The sequence below is a fragment of the Gigantopelta aegis genome, chromosome 10 (genome assembly GCF_016097555.1).
Source record: "Gigantopelta aegis isolate Gae_Host chromosome 10, Gae_host_genome, whole genome shotgun sequence".
NCBI lineage: Eukaryota > Metazoa > Mollusca > Gastropoda > Neomphalida > Peltospiridae > Gigantopelta > Gigantopelta aegis.
In genome coordinates, this window is record NC_054708.1 from 17,346,891 (window position 1) to 17,368,626 (window position 21,736).

Here is a 21,736-nt window from a genome sequence, read left to right on the forward strand (position 1 = left end):
TACGGACCCCATTGACATTTGACAAACAGAAAAATAGCTTATTAGTCTATATAAATAGGCCTTTCAACTAAAAAATGTAATAGTCTCATTGCTGGGTACGATCGCGATTTGCCTTTCTGACCCAGCAAGTCAAATAGTTCGAGTGTCCTCTGTACCTGACAGGCTCCGCAAGGCTCAATGGGTAGGTGTAAACCACTTGCACCGACCAGTGATCCATAACTGGTTCAACAAAGGCCATGGTTTGTGCTATCCTGCCTGTGGGAAGCACAAATAAAAGATCCCTTGCTGCTAATCGGAAAGAGTAGCCCATGTAGTGGCGACAGCGGGTTTCCTCTCAAAATCTGTGTGGTCCTTAACCATATGTCTGACGCCATATAACCGTAAATAAAATGTGTTGAGTGCGTCGTTAAATAACACATTTCTTTCTTTCTTTCTTTCTGTACCTGACAGGGGCATAACGTAGCCCATGCAGTGGTAATGCGATTGCTCCAGATGTGGGGTCAGTCTGGGATCGATCCCCGTCGGTGGGCCCATTGGGCTATTTCTCGTTCACGCCAGTGCATCACGACTGGTATATCAAAGGCCGTGGTATGTGCTGTTATGTCTGTGGGATGGTGCATATAAAAAAATCTGTTGCTACTAATGGAAAAATGTAGCGTGTTTCCTCTCTAAGATTATATCATATGTCATAATTACCAAATGTTTGTCATCCCATAGCCGATGATTAATAAATCAATGTGCTCTAGTGGTGAATTCAGTGAACAATAATCTGACAATTTGCTAAAGGTAGCCTAGAAGGAAATAAACCGCGATTGAGTTATGGTTTAGTTTAGACTTCGGCTGGCGGCAAATAATCTTGATCATACAAGGCATTAGTGATAAGTAGGCGTCAAAACAACGGGCCGTGTTGTTGACATAAATGACTACGAATAGATAACCCATGACCCAAATGAAAATCCCATGACTTGTACTAACCCTGTATATATGACCACTGAATTACATCAAATTATGTGTATTAGTCTGCTATGTTAAAAAAAAAAAAAAAAAAAAAAAAAAAAAAAAAAAATCCTACCACTGGCAAATATACTCCTTCATTTCACTAAATCATATTGCGCAATCGCCACCTGTGGGTCAGACTATGGGAGCAATTAACAGTTACAGCAACTCGTGGCAGCAGAGAACGCACGCATAAAAGGTGGAATTCGACACACCGATGAATTAAACGTGTTGTTGACTGAGGAGTGACGGGACATGCCAAACAGTTGGTAGCCCGGCGGACTATCGGGGTTACACAACTGGTAGTCTGAGTGAGAAACACCCCGGGCTACCGCTAAGGTCGAGCCCTGTGAATCAGAATCAGTAGCGTGGGGGAGGGGGGGGGCACTGGGGCGATGACTCCCCCCCCCCCCACACACACACCAATATTGGTCCACCCCATATAAAATCCTGACTACGTCAGTGATGTCGTTAAATAAAAACAGACTTTAAACTGTAAACGTCTATCCCTGCTCTGTTCATATTGTGTATGCTATTTTTTGGAGTAAAAAAACTAAAAGTGATATTCTCAGGGGGGCAACTGTCCCCCCCCCCCCCCCCCCCCCCCCCGGAGGGTACGGCCCTGGATGGGTGTAGCTTTCTGGATTGAACTCATTTCAATCAGTAGGCCTATGGAATATTATTTTATATTTAAGGCATTTTGTGTTTGCTGGATTATTTCTATCTAATTTCTATTTGTAACTTATATAAAGTATTTCGCACTCAAAAATAAGTAGAGAAATATTTCTGTAAAATACTTTAATACAGTTCCTTACTTGAAATATTTCTATAAAATACTTTAATACAGTTCCTTACTTGAAATATTTTATTTTCATGAACCAAGTCAAACCCGCCCAGATGCGTATTACAAAAATCAACATAAACATCGATTTTAAAATCTAAGCCTATTCTTTATTTACCTTAGTGTTTTGGGGAATTTGGTTCTTATATGTAATCATAAATAACACAGAACAATGGTCATGTCTAATGTCCCAATTTTTTTCTTAATATTTCGCTGGGCCTAATTATTATAACCGTAGGCTATTGTTTTGATTTGTTTACGATTTTCGAGGTTATTCTTTTTCTTTGCTTTGGAGCTAATTCGGGGGAGGGGGGGGGGGGTGTAGCTAGGGAGCAAACAGGAGATGAGCAAACAGGAGATGAGCAAATAGGAGATGACCTAAAACAGGAACATGATCCGTCGTTTATTTCTCAGTCAGATGTGTGTGTTTCATGAAACAGTTACATATACATTATAAAGCAACTTAAGACTACAAATAATTACAATAATATATAAACAAACTGTAAACAATTATAATGATATATATGCGAGAACTACTTCGCATGTGTGTCTAGACTTAACTGGAAAGTTTTACAGAAAGGTGTTAAATGCATTATTTAATGTTTGTGTCATTATTCAAATGCGTGTAAATATAGGATTCGTCACGAGTGTTTTTTAATATGGAAAATATCAACCGAGTGTGTTGAGACAAATACTGATTTACTAGACGAGGTTGATATTTTACATATTACAAAACACGAGTAGCGAATTCTATTTATCCTATAACACTTTTAAAATAACATTTTAATTAAATTTTTAGTAAATCACAGTACTAAAGTCGCCGCCAAAAAATCTATAAGGAAATGCATTAAAATGACATTTTGTTATAAATTTAACACCAAAAACAGAGAGCAGTAAACGCACACTCTTTAAACTACATGACGTCATTTTGTGTTTACCAAATCGTGATGACGTCATATTTAGTACCAACAAGGTCATTGGTTTTTAAGCGTCAAATTGTCCAATAGCATTGTTCGTTAGACCAATGCAGAATATTTCTCACTGAGAAAATATTTTCCCTGTTATGAATGACCGCTGGGGTGATAAACTAAATTATTACCCCAGCGGTCACTCATAACAGGGAAAATATTTCCCATATTTTCTCAGTGAGAAATATTCTGCATTGGTTTGACAAACCCAAAATGACGTCATGTAGTTTAAAGAGTTTGCCTTTACGGGTCTCTGTTTTTGGTGTTAAATTAATAACAAAATGTAATTTTAATGCAATTCATTATAGATTTTGAAGCAGAATAAAGAGAACTTGTGTGTTTTTTATTATTATCTATTAACGTGATTAAATTACAACGTTATAGTAATTCTCAGAACAGTGTGTATTTAGTGGTTTACATCATTTCTATACAGGTTGGCCTTCGTGCATGTGTGCGTGGAAAATAAAGGTTTTTAGAAGAAAAAAAATAGCTGAGGTAATAAATAGAATAACAAACTCGGTTCCAGTTATTATCAAATTTATGTCCCTCGTGAAATAATTTTCATTTGTCACTCTCTAAAGCTCGTAACAACTGAAAATTATTTCACTCGGGACATAAATTTGATAATAACTGGTAACTCGTTTATTATCCTCTGTTTATTACCCTCCTGGTGAAGATATAGCGGTGTCGTACAAATTTCGTACGCACCTGGTGGTGCGTATTACAAACCGTATTTTGATTTGTCAACAGAGAACAGAGTCAGTTTCGATTGGTTGGACAATGACCTAATTAGCATAACGGGACTATTTTTTTTCATTCATAATTAATGTAAAGTCAGTAACATCCCACAACTTTACTACAAATGTCATTCACCGATTCAGCAATGTCATTCATTAAAAGTTGATGTAAACTGGACCGCGCGAGAAATATTTTTAAATAAAAAATAAAATAATGAACAGAACAATAATTAAACATATTTATTTTATTTATTATGTGGATTTTTGGTCAACAAATTGTTATTGTCAATTGTGATTTGTGAATTCATCATTATTAAGGTCGGCAACAGTCACTTTTTGGACCCTTGTTTTGGCTTCGTACACAATAAATGAAACATATCCACGTAAATTTTTCATATGATATATTTGACAAAAGGTACTTTTTATCTTTTAAAACTTAAACTTAATATTTTGTGTAGAATTATGAAGAAAAAAAAATACCGACCTGTAAACAGCGTTGTCTGCTTGTTGTAGAAATTTAACAGGGGTCAAGGTTACTAGACCAGTTTTTATTTTAATGTGGCGAAGCATTGTAATAATATAGCTAATTTTGAATCTGAATGACGTCAGAATTCCAATGATGTCACTTTGCACCTCCTTACAATAACCATAAATTGGGTACATGACATTTCCGTTTTAAAGGTAGGGTCAACCCAAACAAGAGCCTTATGTGTTGGAAAGATGCATACCCGGACCACCAACACATACTGACACTTTAGCAAATGAAAAACGCGTAATTTCAGAGTTAATTTTTAAAAAAACATGATTATTCCTGCTAACTGGGGGCAGCCATTTTGTTTCGTTTTTGTGACGTCCGGTGGTATAGCTTGGGGCGAAGTGACGTCAGCTCCTGACTATCTCATGTATGTACAGTGTAAACAAAAGCACTAATTTTCGACAAGGCGCTTCTCTTTGATCAACCTGACTTGTAAAACAGCATAAATGACGTAATAATATAATAAACTATTTAACTAAATATATTTCAAGTTGCATTAACGGAACAAAATGGGGTTATAGTATTTTTCTCTGTTAAATAATCCAAAGGAAAAATATACACTATTAGGCCTATTGATATGCTACGTTGGAGCAAAAACTACAACCCACGATACCCAAGTGATAATTTTCTTTTCTTTGGGACTACGTAATTGGTCAGTTCTGTGGTTTTAGATGGAACAGTCTACTTAATCAATAGTTTTACAGAACTATTTACAGTAATAAACCATGTCCATTACCATTTTAGGGGCGACAGGTCATATTCCACAATACCGGTATGTATTTTTGTGTCTAGACAGCGTCAATTAATTGGCTCGTCTGGTTACCAATCAAGTACACACCTGCCAATCGGGAATCACAGGTAGAAGCAACTAACAGCATAGACCAATTAACTAAGAAAACACTCCGTGTATCATTTTAGTACGTAGGTTAATGCATGGACAAAACATTTCGACTTGTTGTGTAGCCACTTTGACAATGGTATTTTATTTTGTATTGAAAAATAAGATATATATAGTGCTTATTGCTGGCTTACTGGGATGTGTATTATTACAGAACATTGCAATGTATGACTATTATCATCCCGCAAAAACCAGGTAGATTGTGTTTCTCTAGTTCTAAGGCTCATTCCTGACGTTACGCGTTTATTATTACGTAACCACCAGCTCGCAAGAGGGCGTACTCAGTGAGATGGTACAAAATGGCTGCGCCCGTTATATATAATAGCCGTCACATTTAACCGTTTTATTAATTAACTTTATGATTATACTTGTTGATATTAAGCAATAATGTGCATTATATATCGTTGAATATGCATACCAGGCCAAATGCCTTAATTGTCCCTTCCTTTAAGAATGCTGGAAAAAATCCAATGCAAAATTCCTATTGATTTTTTTTTTTTTTTTTTTTTTTTTTTTTTTTTTTTTTTTTTTACATTACTGATGTACCTGAATGTCTTTGAAGGAAATTCTGAGATTAAAAAAATTGTACCTTTTACGAAATATGGATTCAAGTGAAATTACGGTAAGATATGTTATATTTATTGTGTACAAAGCTAAAACAAGGGCGCGAAAAGTGACTGTCGTCGACCTTAAAGTTTCCCGTGAACTCAGCTGCTTTTGCAAGCTACACGTTTTTAACTGCAAAAACACTTGTTATTCTCTCATTGGTTGTTATTGTCAGTTGTGATTTGTGAATTCATCATTATTAGCATAACCAGTGGCGTAACGGGAACATTTGTTTCTTGGGGGCGTTTTGTTAAAATATGGAATTATGCATTAGTTTTACCCATTTTTCACCCAATATGAAAATAAAGATATATTTATGCATGTATCTTACAGCTTTCTTTAAATTAAAAAAAGAAATCCGATGTAAATTTATGGGCAAGTACGTCTACACCACTCCCCTGAAAACATCACTGAGAAGTAGCGGAAGTACAACAAACTATTTCTCAATGTGGCGGCACGTAGTCGTGCAACTGCTAGTTATACAAATCGACATCTGGTCTTGAAATAAAAAATTGATTGATTGATTGAATAATTTTTCATAATTTGCGTGATTTAAAGGAGGATAATAAATAAAATACCACACTCGCGAACTTCCCAAACGTATCTGACCTCACTTTCGTTCGGTCAGATACGTTTGGGAAGTTCACTCGTTTCGTAAAATATTTATCTAGCGAAAACAAGTATAGTATTCTATATTTATCAAATGCGTTTATGACATGGATATAAGTTATAGGATAAATGCTGTATATTCAAAGGCGACGTCATCTACATAAATATGTTTCATTATCGTTAACATTTTATCAATGCAGGTTATTTATGTAACGTAGGCCTATTTCATACCAGGCTAGGCCCTATTTGGTTTCAAATAAATATGTAATATTGGTTTCAAATATATGTTAACATAAGAACATAGCATTGAAGCACACGATATATCAACATAATCAAAATCATGTATAAATAGTTATATTGGCTTACCTAAAACAGGAACACGATATGAGTGGGTCCGTCGTTAATTTATCAGTCAGACGTGTGAACGGGAACTCTGTTAACGTGCCTCTATCCAAACGGTCCAGGCACGCCCACCCCAGGTTTAACCTCTGACATCGCCAGTGGCCAACCCTGGGACGGGAAGAGGGGTGGGGGTGGGGTTAGGGTAATATGTATGGGACAGTTTTGAAATTTAGAATTGAATGGCAGAAAAAAATAAAGACAAAATAAAAATATTATTACGGGACTTTACTAAATTTAGAGGCGTCATTTATAAAATAATAAAAAATAAAAATACTATTAATATTTCTTATTAGCCCTGGAGTAAAAGGCTTCACAAGGGGGGGGGGAGGGAGGGGGAGAGGTTTCGCGTTCAATCCAGTATGCGCCACAACACCTAGCTAACACCCAAGGTCGCTGGGCCGGATTTCCACGGGATGGACGCGCCTGGGGGGGGGGGGGGGGAGGAGGCCTCCTACTCCGGCAACCTATCGGCCCAAACCGCCTACGCCCTATCGCACACAAAACTGCACCCTACCACGGCGTTGTCCCACCCCATCCCGCCCACCCCCAGGTTATTCATACAGCATTTATTGGGTGAGTGTTTAAAATGTTAATGATGAGGTTGATAGAGGGTAGAAAGGGAGGGAACTAATTCAATTCAGGATTTTAAAAAAACGTATTAGTTAAAATCAAGAGGCATGTTATTTAAAATACATTTGAAATTAACATACCCTAGTTTTTAAACACTAAGGCGTATTTTTTTACTATTAAGCCGTTTTTGATAACTGAAATCATACTTCACTTAGATTTTATGGTTTAGATTATTAGTTTCCGTATATTGGAAGTGTTTTTGGTCATCCTGGTGTTTTTAATATCACAAAATGCATTTCTCATATTTTTAAAAACGCACATACGTCTGAGAAGCAACAGTTATGGAGTCGAGTTTTAGTCTATTTTAGAGGGTATTTCACCACTTCAGAGTTACAGACTTATGTTTCACTCAATTGTAACTTTATCCAAATGTGTTACAGGTTTGTAGATTAACTAAATTTAATGTTAATTTTCACGGGTTAAAACTAGGGTCTGTCCCTTTAATAATTAAATGAAAGTCAGATGTGTGTGTGTGTGTGTGTGTGTGTGTGTGTGTGTGTTTGAGATGTACGCTGTTTATATGGGACCCGACTCAAATCGGTTACGTATACATCTAAGTGGATATTTGATTGTTATAGGTTTTTATTGCGTACTATTTTTTATGCCGTAACAGTTTAAGAAGTTTCTGGCATGTGTGTTACGTATTATATTGCTTATCGTTGTTGGTAGATCGGATTCGCCCTTAAGACCTATTGTAAATTATATCATGTAGGCCCCTATCCCATGTATTAGCTGGTTCAGCCGGCTGATGATGTTGGCAGGTTTTAGTTAATGTTTAGTTATCCTTCTTGGTAGGTTTAATGTTTAAACTGTAATTAGCAATGGCGTAGCCAGCATGAGGCAGACGAGGCGCTTGTCTCGTCTGGAATTTCCCCAGATTTTTTTATTTTTTTTCATAACACTGATATTTATTTTACAGGTCTGGGTTTTCCTCGGCGTTTTTTTTCTCTGGCTACGCCCCATATTAATGTTATTCATGCTTGAAATATTACGATTCTTGTTTAACTTGAATATTCTAAGTTTGCCATTATGACATTATTTTGAAAACATTTAGCTCTTCTTCTTCTTCTTCTTCTTCTTCTTCTTCTTCTTCTTTGTTTTGTAGTTTGTCCAGGGATTTTTATTTATTTTTAATTCCACTTGTATCCAGGAAATATTTTAGTGAGAATTGAGACAAAATTACAGTCTAATTAATTGTGTATTCAATTGTCAAGGTATATAGGGGTCAAAAGGGTATTATTTTCAAAGAAGGACTCGTATTACTGGCGAATAGATTAACGCATGCATATTATTGTGTTTTTCTCGTTGGGAGGGAGAAAACTTAATTTTAAATAGGCTATAAATTATCATTTTAATAAATATAACTTTTTTTAATAGGTGAATTTGTTTTGCATTGACCGGCCTCGGTGGCGTCGTGGCAGGCCATCGGTCTACAGGCTGGTAGGTGCTGGGTTCGGATCCCAGTCGAGGCATGGGATTTTTAATCGAGATACCGACTCCAAACCCTGAGTGAGTGCTCCGCAAGGCTCAATGGGTAGGTGTAAACCACTTGCACCGACCAGTGATCCATAACTGGTTCAACAAAGGCCATGGTTTGTGCTATCCTGCCTGTGGGAAGCGCAAATAAAAGATCCCTTGCTGCCTGTCGTAAATTGAGTAGCCTATGTGGCGACAGCGGGTTTCCTCTAAAAACAGTGTCAGAATGACCATATGTTTGACGTCCAATAGCCGATGATAAGATAAAAAATCAATGTGCTCTAGCGGCGTCGTTAAATAAAACAAACTTTTTTTCTTTTTTTTTTGCATTGTTATTATAGCTAGCTATATAGGTCCTATAGTCCGCCCCACCCTCCTAAAACAATGTTTTTCTTTTTAATAATTTGTTTGGTTTGACGTTAGAAGAAAAGAAAAGGTGTTTTTGGAAATACAAAACACAAACCTTTCTTCTTCTTTTTTTTTGTGCAATTTAGAAAACAATCGACTCAGAAATAAATAACTGGTAGTAAATTCCATAGTATTGTGGCCGAGTGCATAAAGCGCCCTCACACAAAAAGTACACAAGTTCGATCTTTATATTCTTTAATCCATGATGGTAACATATAGACAAAGTATATGAAAAGGAGAGTTGGCCTCAAACGTCTTTCTCTCTTGCCAGATATTCTCTCTCTCTCTCTCCCTCTCTCCGTCTCTCTCTCAGTCTCTCAGTGAACTATCTTTCACCCCAGTCATTCTGATAACATCACACACACCTGACCAATACTGGCAGACCATTACTGTCCTGGGTTCCTTAAGATAATCCCAGTGACAGTGTTTGCCATGTATTAATGTCCCAAGTGTCTTGGAGGAATTTCCAAAGTACCTTAAGTCTAAACAAAGAGAAATAAACCTCAGACGCCTTAGTGATGTTTATGCATGTTTAGTATAATAACACATTATGCTGGGTGCTTTAGTAGAATCCCTCACAAACTCCCCTGCTTTACGTTTACGTCCTCGAAAACATTCATAAGGATTGTTAAACATGATGACATTCATGGACCTATTTTGTAAAACAACTATAATTGCTACTTTAAACTACAAATTTCTAAAAACTACTTATGTTGTATTATAAAAGCACATATCATGTCAGGCACTGCCATGATCATAGCAATCAGCTGTTTGAAAACAAATTACAAACCAGCTAGACTTACTACTGTTTTAACATGCTATACTCATCTTGTTTGGAATCCCACATTATTAGGTATCTATGTGACCCGAAGCACTACTGACCTCTCTAATTGTCTGTTGTATTAATGTAGCATTAAGTCTGATCAAAAGGTATTCTTTTGATAACGTAGATGAAAAATCTTTCTCATCTATGACCTGCTTGTTAGTGGTTGCAGGTTATATGGGTTTCCATTTTTACCTTTTGTTGTACGCCGAGACCGTCTCAGCATGCCTCCTAGTACCTTTTGTGTATCAGTAAGTGGTGCTACGTCGTTTACCAAACGTTGATGTGGATCATCATCCTCACTAGATGATGACACTGACAGTGTATCTAATGCGACATACTGGTCATCTCTTGCATTGTCTGACTGACGTTCAACATCCATGAAATTACCCTTCTGGCTGTATCTGATGTTTTTATTCCTGAGATATACAATAGAATCAATACTTACCTTGTTATCTCTAAGCACTTCATCATGCGAGCCTTCCTCGCCTCTGCCTCAATTCTGGTATGATCCCCTGCTTTTTCATAGGCATAACACAGCTTCTCTTTCTTCTGTCTTTCTAAATCTTACTTCCATGTCATGTGTTGACCGAGGCTCTTCTACCCCTACCACTGATGACAAAATACCCACTCTAATTGTTTGTTTCAGCCAAATAGCTGTAGACCTTAAGTTTACAACTCGAACATGAAACGGTTCGTTTTGAACCCGAATTAGAGTGTTTATCATCATCAAATTCGCAGTAAATCCCGACTTACCTTCTATTTGCTCGAACACAGCATTGCCAGGTCCACCCAAATTGTGCTCGTCAGTTTGACAGATAGCATCAATTACAGCAGCAGACTCACCTGGAATGCAGACTGCATATTCTCCAGTAATTTCTACTGTGCCTAAAACGCTTTTCGCCTGTTGGGCAGTCTGTAGACTGGTTATCCAGCTTTGATGTACCGACCTTTTAGTCAATTTCCTTAAGAAATTCTTACCGATGTCTTTAGCCAGCAATTCTTCACATTGGCTAATAACCTTCATCCCCAATATGTATGGTACTTGCTCCCTCCGTAGCCGTGTGGCTTGGTCTTTGGGTCTGTTCACAACCAAGATTCCTCTGTCAGGAACTAATTCAGGAACTAACATTGGCAGCCTTAAGCGAGAGCCATCCTTGTTTCACAAGGAGCTCAATACCAAGTGGAGCAAATTTGTTGTTGAAGAAATCCTTGGTTATGGTAGTTACCATTGAACCAGTATCTAACAAACAATCAACGTGGACACCTCCCATGGATACTTGAACTATGGGGCAGTCAGCAACTGTTCTGGCAAATACTTGATCAGAAACAGTATCAGACCCGGATGAGCCAGTACATTTCTCCTCTCCTGCCCGACTCACAGCAATACAGAGTTGAAGTTTCCCGCCTGATCTTGCTGGTCTTCAACCAAACCTTGTCCTCTTGTTGTACCCCCAGGGTACTGACTAGTACCCCCTTCTACTTGCAAGGCTGTGATATAGAAATGCTCTTTCTACCTGCTCCCGAAAATCTCTAAATTTGAGACCATTGTCTAACCCATTAAATTTACTCACCTTTATCTCGTTTCCAATATAAAGTAAACGGGTCATTGGTTGAGTAGTCTTACCTTTGGCTCTGTTCTCAACTTGTTGTTTAGAACTCAGCTATTCCTCGTTAAGCTGTTGAGTCATAGCCCTTTCTTCCTGTAAAGCAGCCTGTAACTCTGCCACTTGATCTTTTAGCTTTTAAATTCAAGTCAGCTGGGCATTCAGTGATATGTTACAGGAAGCGAATCATGCAATACTCATGCCAGAAGCCATTAATATATTTTCTATAAACTTAAACTTTTATTTAATATATTTAATTTGTGGATGTGACGGTACATGCTCTTAATTTTGCTTTCGCCTGTGGCGATATTAATTGTTTTAGAGCGCCGTGTGCAGCTCCAATATGCACTTAAGCCCAGGTGGGCAATTTGTTATGTGATACCTCTGCGCGACGGTCGTCGAGCTTTTCTAATACACACCCAGCCCAGATGCGGAGGCCATGTGGCCAGTAGTTACGTACTACCTCCGCGAGTGCGGCTTTTTATGACCGTGATTTGGCGACTAGGCGTCATCAAGTCTGGCCATCTAAGAAAAATTCCCGTCTCGGTCGCTGTGGAAATATCACTTGTAGGTATTCGGTACCGCGATGTGTCCCCAGGCGATATTCGGGTTTTATGATAAATAGCTAGGGTTTTAGAGATATCGGGGAGAAACATAGGAAGGCTGCAGGGGAAACGGACGTCGTCCACTGAATGAAATAAATTATATAAGTTCAGTCCGGGCGTGGTAAATATATTTTTCAGCTCTGTGTATAACCTTGATGTGATTGATGTGACTTTAAATATTTTAATACTGTAATATACCAATATTATTTAGACGGTGCTGCCGGTCATCTGACGCAGTAAACTGTAGGCTCACTGTCTAAATAATTATAAAAGCTTAGCCAGTCATCCTAGAGGACCTAGGTAAACTGTAGGTTATTGTCTTTATTGTGATAGGTACCAGTATTAATTCTGTGTCACAAGGTTACTGAATGAGTAGTTAAGGGTTAATTAAAAATTAACCAGTTAGGAATAGAGTTGTAATTCCTTTATTAATTAAGTTCCCCAAGCAGCGTTTCTCAATTATCACACGTTACTGAATGAGTAGTTAAGGGTTAATTAAAAATTAACCAGTTAGGAATAGAGTTGTAATTCCTTTATAAATTAAGTTCTCCTGGAAGCGTTTCTCAATTATCACACGTGTGGGTGTTGTGTCACGGTGAAGTGATTACAATATTGTGTAAACTAGACACCTAGAAATTAACTAATTAAGTGATCAGTTCTGGGTTGTTATTATTTGTTGTTGTAAATTAACTACTGCGGCAGTACATTTGTCAGCGTAGTATTAATACAGATTCCAAAGTGTATTGTGTTTTGTTGTGTTTTCTAGTGAACTATGCGTGCTATAATAATATATACTTTATACATGATTTTATCTCTGATCATACCTAGACGAGCCACGCAGGTTTTTCTGAACTGCCCGTTACAGAGAGATCTAATAGATATACAGTTAGGAGAGATATTTGGATAATCGTGTTTCATTCAGTTACGGGTATTGTAGGATCCCCGTGACAGGAGTGGGGTTTTTTCACAACTTAATTATTAATTTGATTGCAAATCTAGTTTAGCTTTAAATTAGTTATTACTTATTGTAATAAAGTAATAAAATAATTTATTCTACTAACTTTATTTTAGGTATCAGAACATAAGTGGTTAACTATTTTCATTCAGCTAACTTTTTCAGGAGTGAGCGTATCAGGGGTTAACTCTGTGTTATTGTTAGATTATAACTGACCTCTCCAAGAACCTTTATTTTAAATTTATTTCCTCACCAGATGCTCTTAATCGCCAACATCCACGGCTGTTTATCTCTGGTGTTTAATTATGCCGTGGCTTCGGACCACCACCGTCCACTAGTGTGTCCACACACGTAAACAAAGAACCGGTCATGTGAAATTCAACTCTGGACCCCAACCTGCAGCTGGCCATAAACTAGTTATAAGCCACGCCTCTTAATGCGATAATAATTTGTAGGGAGATTCCTCAGACCACCACTTTTACCATTTTACAATTAATTCCCAATTACTTATTTCAACTTTAGCTTACTTATTACCTTGTCAGAATAGTTTGATTGAAGGAATGCCAGTATAGTTCCGTTACAAGTATTTAACTATTAAAACTGTACCTAATATAACATATCTCAATTCCCATTCATTCACATCAACATTTCAAAATCACCTACCTTACATTGTGTGTGGCCAATAATAACAACAATATACATTTATACATCAAAAACACAATAACTGAATCAGTCTGTTAGTTGAATGTTAATTATACTGACAGTGTCAATGTTTCTACACCACATAACTGTAACATCAGTAATACATTTGGTCTCTCCACTACTGTTGTTTCAATGTTCTTTGATCTCCCCGTCATTCTACTTCTCTGGCAACTTCACAACTCCAGGCAACATCACAACTCCGGGAAAAGTTCACACCTTTGCAAAACTTCACACCTCTGTAAGTACTGGCTGTATAAGTCAGTTGTTAATGATTCCATCCTCGTAATGTTCATTAATGTTTCTTCTCATTACAAAGATTGCCGGTACCGTTCATTTAATTACATAATTGTTTTAAACAAATGTATGTTGTAATCACGCAACATGGAATTTCGTTGCTTTCTTTCGTTTTCTAATATATTTACTGCTTACATCCATATAGGCCTACATACACACGTCCAACATGACTGCCTTATTTTAACTGTTTATATGGATGAATTTTGCATAATTTTTCCTGATTTTGTCCCATCGTCATTTATTATATCTGTGTATCTCTGTGCAAAATGCATAATTAATAATGTGTATAATATTATTTTCCTCGAAATATCCCTTCATCTCTTATGAACAATTATCATTTCCCATCCATTTGCATTTCTAAGTATATAGTTCCCCAACATTAAATATGTAAGTCTGTTAAAACAACTATATACACTTCTGTTGGTGTTACACAGTCTTGTAATAGTTTGCACCTTTCTTTTGGAACTTAATCCTGTATTCTTTTACTTGAAAATCCAGTTAGCTCACAATTTACTTTTTCTTGAAATCTGTCAGTCATGTCTGTTTACAATTCTGTAAACCTTTAACAGTTGACAATCCTGTCGGCGACGCCATTTGTGGCCGAGTGCATAAAGCACCCTCAAACAAAAACTACACAAGTTCGATCTCGGTTATATTCTTTAATCCATGATGATAACATATAGACAAAGTATATGAAAAGGAGAGTTGGCCTCAAACGTCTTTCTCTCTTGCCAGATATTCTCTCTCTCTCCCTCTCTCCGTCTCTCTCTCAGTCTCTCAGTGAACTATCTTTCACCCCAGTCATTCTGATAACATCACATACACCTGACCAATACTGGCAGACCATTACTGTCCTGGGTTCCTTAAAGGAGACCGGACACCAAAAGACATGTAGTGTGTAATGGATTAAGTTAGCGTCAAAGACCGCATTACTCTAACGCCTGGTTCGCTGCGAGGCACCGGTCAGCTGCGCGTCTTAGGTTTGGGGTGAAAACAGAAGTGGGCGGGATTATGCATAGATCTGAACGAAAGCGAGGCAATACGTCATCGGTGAGAGTTACCAAGCAATACCGGTACACGTGTTGATTCTTTGGTTGTGCCTTTTAGTCGTCTTTTTTTTTTTTTTTTTTTCTCCAGGTTTATAGGAAATTTAATTTACAAGATAATTAGTGTTAGTATATACTGTCGACGTAATTATATCATGGTTAACTGCGCAGTGTTTAACTGCAACAGTAACAGCAATGCATCCCAAGAAACGGCCAACATCATGGTTTCGATTTCCAAAAAAACCCCGAAAGTTGTTTTAAAACATGGACGCATTATTGTCGTCGAATGGGCTTTACACCAACTATTAAAAATCCTGTTCAATTATTTAGATCCAAAGTTTTTTGCAAATGTTACGTTTATTTCCTATTCGATATTTGTTTTCTTTGCATTTACATGAAAACAAACCCACCCCGACAGGTTTTATATACAAATCATCATATAAAATGCACGAAGTTGACTTAATTCCACTTTTTAAAAATCTCTGTGTGTTTGGAATGCACGTTATTTCTCCTATAAATAACTAAGGTCATTTGCATATCAAAAGCATCATTCTATAGTGCGTTTCAAACTAATGTTCGGTTCTATCGTCCTATCCGCACAAATCGTAGTATGACCTATATTTAAGAAAATATCTGTAAACATGAAGCAGGCGCGGATTCAGGTGGGGAGTTCAAGTGACAAAACCTCAGTTTGAAAAAAAAATATGTATCAAATATTATAATTATATTGTGGAATACACAAGCGCGCGCGCTGAAGGGAGAGACATACATACAGAGAGAGAGAGAGAGAGAGAGAGAGAGAGAGAGAGAGAGAGAGAGAGAGAGAGAGAGAGAGAGAGAGACGTCATTTATGTAACGACGCACTCAACATATTTTAATCTATGGTTATATGGTTATAGGGAGAGAGAGAGAAGAATATGGTATGCATGCGATTGGTGGAGGTGTGACCCTCTGCACAACCCCAACCCCACTTAAGGCTTCTTTTGTATATGGAGCGGGACGTAGCTCAGAAGTAAAGCGTTCGCTCATGGTAGGTCGACTGATCGATCCCACATGGTGGACCCATTGGGCTGTGTCTAGTTCCAGCCTGTGCACCACAACTGATGTATAAAGGCTGTGGTATGTGCTATCCTGTCTATGGGATGGTGCATATAAAACGTCCCTTATTGCTTATCAAAATTGCTTATCGGAAACAGTGGCCCATGTGGCGGTAGCGAGTTTCTTTCTCACTGTCATAATGCTCCTTAACCGTTTTGTCTGACGCCACATAAACGTATATCAAATGCGTTAAGTGTGTCGTTAAATAAACATTTCTCTCGTATGTATGTGTAGTCTATATGCATTTCTAGTCGATTAGTATATAGGTTGTTAGGTTGTTTGATAGTGAATGATATGGAAATAAATTGTTTTTGGTGTTAAAGAGTTCATGCATACATTAAAGTAATACTCCTGATGGGTATGGAGAAATAACTTAATCAGTCGACAAACTCATTTCTTCATCACTATCTTCGTTAAGGGGGACTATCATAGGGGGTATTTTATTTCTTATAAAACTATTTTGTTTTCTAAAATCTTCTTCGATCTTTATTACATGTTTAACTGCGTCAGAGAAGTGTGTAGGTGTGACAGAGTTCAATGCATGTGCAAGTTCTCTCCGCACCGTGGTCATTTTACCATCATTATGACGAGCTATGTGCCCTTTGACTTGACTCCAGATCAGTTCTATCGGATTGAGTTCAGAATGTCTTGGCGGCAGTCTTAGACACAAGTGCCCATGGCGTTCAGCAATATCATCAGTAACAAATTGCTGTGCACATTTGTTACTTTTCACAATTTCATAAAGAACTGGCTATGTCATGTTACTCTCAAAAGGTATATTTTTGTTTCGTAGCCACGACTGAATTTCTTCCTTTTTAGCGTTTAGTGCAGGACATCGTGTAATCTCAGTTAATTTGTTGTGGTAGCTTGCGTTATCCATGACGATAACAGAAGGTTCTGGTAGAGAAGGCATAAGTTGTTCTTCAAACCATTTGATGAAATTGTCATGATTCATCTCACCATGATAGTCTCCGTCTGTGTTTTTTTAGCCTCAAAGATCAATTCACAGCCATCTATCAATCCATATTTATCACAGCCAGCATGGCAAATAATAAGTCTTTTTCCCTTCCCAGTCACCGAACAGAGTTTAGGAACTCTATCAGCAGCGTCTGATTTCGGCAGGTGATTGGCGGTACTTGTGCCCGGGTGGATATCTGTCCAGTGGTGGGATGTTGTGTGGTTGACATTCACCAAGGTCTCATCTTGATACACTATTAAATACCCCTGTTCTCGTAAACTGGATATTTCATGGAGATAAGACAGTCTCCTGTCTGATATATTGGCGTCCTCAAAAATCACTTTTCCGGTTGTAGACATATGTTGGTATTTAAAATCGAGGTCATGGAGTGTTCTTCGTAAAGTTGATATGGATATGTTGATTCCACATTCCTCCCTTAAAGCCACGTTAATCTTATGTAATGTAGGTAATTCGCCCTCTCTATAAAATCTGTATACTCGTCGTCTAATAACATCTTTATCAAATAAATCGATGAGTTTTCGGTCGCGTTTTTTAACAGTGATTTCTGTGCTCGGATTCGTAGAGCTTAGATTTTTCACAGTTCTTTTTACTGTTGAAACCGAAACTTTAAGTGCAGCGGCAACTCGATCGACAATTCGATAAGAAGCTTACCTAGGTCTACCGCGCTGATATTCATCTACACAATAATCGAAAACGTTCTTAATACACGATTTTACATCAACTGAAGTGTTTTTCGATTTACCCATATTTTTCCTCAAATAACAATAACAAGTATGTCGACTAATACATTTTCAATGAATTTATATACCCTACCTAACTTGTCTTTTACGTGGTTTACACATTGCTACAATAGCACGTGCAGTCATAGATCAAAATAATGATGTTATTGACCAAGCAATGCTATCGTATTTTGGACATTCAGGGCTGTGTCTGCGGGATGAAAAAGTGGTTGAACCCATACGAGTCCGAACAATAGCTCTTTGGTTTTTCGCATTACAAATGTAACACCCCACCCCCAAACCCCAGCCCCTAGCACCACCATAAATACTATATATATATATATATATATATATATATATATATATATATATATATATATATATATATATATATATATATATATATATATATACGTATGAGTTCCCAATTTAGAGGCAAATTAAATAACATTTTTATTATTATTTGATGTTGGTGGCCTTTGACATTTTATTCCCCCCCCCCCCCCCACTGGTCTTCTGGGTCCGGCCCTGCATTAAATTTATTTATAAATTTGGAAAGCACATTCCTGCGGTGTGTGAGGTGATTTGTGTTTATTACTGTGCTACACCTCAGTTGTGTTAGGTTAGGTATGGTATGCTAATATATAATTGATATAATAAAATAAAAATACATAATACATTAGCTAAATTGATTAAATATAATGCACCTGCAAGAAAGGGTTACATGTTCTGTTTGTTTACATCTATGTTTAATGGAAAGATTAGACAATGCTGTTACACACTGCAAAACAATAATAACCTTGATTTGGTGAAACAAGCTATAATGGCCTTCACGTAGCCTCAGATCCCAATCTTTTGATATGCAAATGACCTTAGTTATTTATAGGAGAAATAACGTGCATTCCGAACACACAGAGATTTTTAAAAAGTGGAATTAAGTCAACTTCGTGCATTTTATATGATGATTTGTATATAAAACCTGTCGGGGTTTGGGTTGGTTTTCATGTAAATGCAAAGAAAACAAATATCGAATAGGAAATAAACGTAACATTTGCAAAAAACTTTGGGTCTAAATAATTAAACAGGATAATAAATACAGCAGGTTATGGTACATTTACAATGTGAAAATTAAAACAAGTATGTACTTAAGATATACATTAAATAAAGGTATTGCAATTTGTTCACATACGAATATTTAAACTTCACATTTATTTACCTATAATTACCAAATTAATTTCACCGACAGCCCATAACGACTCCATACTAACGTCTCTTGATTTAGTTGGTTTGTTAACTTCATAATAAAACACCTTCAAAACGTGAATTATTACGTTAGTTAACAATGTTTATCGTCAGTTCAGTATATTGTCATTAAAATCAAAATGCTAACACTTGTGGCAGGAACAACATATGTACTCTGGCCAGAAGGAATGATGGTTAAATAATTTTAAAGCTAGTGTCGATTATTAAAGCATAATAAAATTGTACTTTTCAATGCTTTCTGTATGTCATATTAAAAATACTCTACACCAAATAATTATTTTAATACCTACCCTGGGTTTCTGCCAGAGGGTGCGGAGGGTAAACTTATATGTATGTACTAAAAATCTCAGAAATTAATATATATATTTTTTCGATAGATTATAGTAACATAATTGCTGTTTAAAATTTATAAAAGTGCATGAAATAAAATGTTCAATAAAAAAAACATTTCAAACCTATAACCACCCAATATACTCCTTTGAATATATTTAGTTTTTACAGGCCCGTAGGAACAACTTGAGGGGGGGGGGGGGGGGGCACTGACGGACTGGGTATAAACTCTACATCAGATTTTAATTAAATTTTAGATATATTAATTTAATTATTGGTAATTTATTATAAGACATACCTGGTTCGTCTCCCCATTTGTTTACTATCCTCATGGTGGATTACGAACCAGGGAGTCATAGGTTAATATAAAGGGAGGAGCCTCCCCCCCGGATGGTTTTATCCGTTGGGGGGGGGGGGGGTTACCCCCCTTTTTGTTTTTTTGTTGTAGGGAAGTTGTAAATAATTAAAATGGGGGATGAATATAAGATTATCAGTTAATATTATAAATTGTTAAAATATTAATTTTCTCAACTAATTAATTATAATATAACTCTCTTTCCGATCGCGCCTGGCGAGCTTATGGACGAGGGGACACTCTAATCATACATAATTTATATAATATACCGGTTTTTAACTTTATAAAATATAATGTATATTAATTTTAATTAATAATTTTACAAGAACATCTAATTTTAACTAATAAGGTAGGTGGTTTTTTCTCCTCCTTATTAATTTTAGGAAAGAATGTGATGAATGAATGAAGTGAATGAAAGATCAGCTTGGGTGTTTAATATTGAGGTGTCTAACCTGGCAGTTAGACATTTCTTGATTACTCACCGGCTACTGCATATTTATATGTAAATTTTTAATCCATTTGGTAATTTCCTTTTTTTAATTATATTTGTATAAATGTTTACAAGCGTGCTCTGTATTTTATTATTATGATATTTTATTTTATTATATATTTTTAATCATTGGTTTAATAAACTAAGAGAGGGAGAAAGAAATTTCTTCCTTCTCTAATTAAATGGGACTTAATTGTACCCATGCCGTCTAGAGGTCCTTGGTATTATTGCCCTGGACCTCTCTTCGGTTTTTATAGATTAAAGGGTGATGGCGTCTGTGAATGACATAACTTTCAGATTCTCTTGGACTGCTGAGAGCCGCCCGGAACCAAGTTATCACCAGAGATGCGTTTCCGCTCCGCCGACGGGCCAGACACAAAACTTATTCTTCAGTGATTGCAGACCTGATTCTGTCACTCTAAAAGTGACATCCACTCTCCCAGTGGATTTATTAAAATAATTAAATTAAAGAAATTAGGAAATAAATAAATAAATAAATAAACCTATGAGGGCCGCGCTGGTGGAGGGCATCGCGGTTGGGACGGCGGGGGGCGGGGGGGGGGGGGGAGACCACCGGAAGATAGTAGGTAGGCGTAGGCGTAGGCGGTTTGGCAGTAGGGGAGCTAGGTTTGTCCGGGGGCTCCGGCCCCCCCCCCCCTGGGCCTCGGCCCCCTCCTGTCTGCCACACTTAGATTCCCAATACCGACGTGGCACCTCCCATAAACAACGAAACTTCCTGTGAGGCGGACTCGCCCAGTATAAGAACCTCACCCCCAATTCCCCTAGGGTTAAACGAGTATATATAGACCTAGAGATATTTTAAGTTTAGATCACCCGGTCAAAATTGTGCAAAAAAAATTTCTATAAGAAATAGGTATTTTATATTTGGAGAGCACAAATAAATTTTGTAATGCCCCCCTAATAATTTTGGCTTAAATTTCAAAATTGCCCCTATATTTCTGTCCCGGACCACTTCTGCTGGCTATCCAGAGGATGGGCCCGTGACAGACATGCTTGAAACCTTAGTGGTATATGAGCATGTAAATAAATATTGGAATGGAATGGAATCAGATTTTGGTTACAATGGCAAAAATTAATGTGATAAAGTTAAGGTCACCCAAGCCCCTTCTCCCTTCTTCCTCCATGAATGATTAAAGAAAATAACACTGGATATATTGTAATTATTTGACAGATCGAGGACGCAAAGCAGTTTTTAGAGCGAGTTCGGGGGCATGCTCCTCCGTAGAATTTTGAAAATTAGATGTCCTGAAATGAAAGTAGCTCTGCCTTAATATTTACTACCAATAATACAATAATATTTTTTATTCAGAATTATTTGGGGGTTATAGCCCTAGACCCACCCC

General features: G+C 37.1%; 1 protein-coding gene across 2 annotated transcripts in view; it reads right to left on the reverse strand.

The window, feature by feature from the left end:
- Positions 1-21,736, reverse strand: part of LOC121383058 (hydroxylysine kinase-like) — a 55,487-nt gene that overhangs the window by 13,203 nt on the left and 20,548 nt on the right. The window lies entirely within an intron of this gene.